This window comes from Bison bison, unplaced genomic scaffold, assembly GCF_000754665.1.
Source record: "Bison bison bison isolate TAMUID 2011002044 unplaced genomic scaffold, Bison_UMD1.0 scf7180017859641, whole genome shotgun sequence".
Classification (NCBI taxonomy): domain Eukaryota; kingdom Metazoa; phylum Chordata; class Mammalia; order Artiodactyla; family Bovidae; genus Bison; species Bison bison.
Genome location: NW_011490213.1, coordinates 19020 through 20123, shown reverse-complemented (window position 1 = coordinate 20123; position 1104 = coordinate 19020).

Below are 1104 nucleotides of genomic sequence, written 5' to 3'. Positions count from 1 at the left end.
CAGGACGCGCCTTGGGTCTGAGCGAGACCGCAGGCACGCCGACCTCCACGCTCTCCGTGTGAAAGCGGTGAGCGTAACGATAAGGGGGCCAAAGTCAGGAGGGCGCCGCTGTCCGGCCCTTCTCGGCTTGCTGGTCCTGCGCGAGGAGCCAGGACTGCCCCTGCCGAGGCGGGAGCTCCCCCGGCACGGAGACGGCTGCAAACCAGAGCCGGCGGTGCGGACCGAGGGCCGAGAGCGAGGGCCGGGCGGGGCCCGTCAGTTTGACGGCGTTACAGAGCACCCCCCCCCCCCCGCGCCACCCCCCAACACTCCCTGGCTGCAAGGCCAAGGCGGTGACTTTGCAGGAGACAATTGGGAAGACCGCTCCGCCAGGCGCCCCAGCAAAGGTGCGCACGTCCACCATCAGAGCGGATAAAGACGTGTCGGTTTGTGTCTTCAAGATGCCTCGATTAAAAAAAAAAAAAAAAAAGGAGGGAAAAACGCCAGTAAAGGGACATACGGAGGGCCTCCCGAGAAAGACATACTAAAGCCGGAAGGGCAAAACCCATGTGTAATCACAAAGAGCCGGCAAACTCACAGAGGGTCCTTCTACCCCCAAAATGGCCAGTACTTTTCAAAAAATGTCAAGATCACTCAAGTCAGAGAGAGACTGGGGAGCCCTTAGAGCTGGAGGAGCAACAACTAAGTGTGATGAGGGGTCAGGCAAGGGTTATTAGTGGGACAAAGCTCAGCAGATTAGGTAACAATATTGTATCAATGCTAATTTCATGGTTGTAAATGTTTACTGTGGTTAGGTAAGGTGTTGAGATTGGATCTCTGGGAAGGATACTGGATTCTTTGTTCCATTTTTCAAGTTTGTAGCAAGTTGAAATCATTTCCTAAAAAGAGCCAGGGGAGGGGTGCTGCAGGTCACTAAGCTGGAGGCCCACCTAGGTCTTCCCTCCCTGCCTGCCCTCTCCTTGTCAGGCTGTGCCACAGGGTTGGCACCAGGCACCCCACAGCGGGCACCGAGCCCTGTGAGGGTCTGGCTCTCGGACTCAGCCAGCTGCTGGCCTTGCCCAGTGCACTTAGAGCCCATGGGAACCCCCCAGCCCACCACCCTCC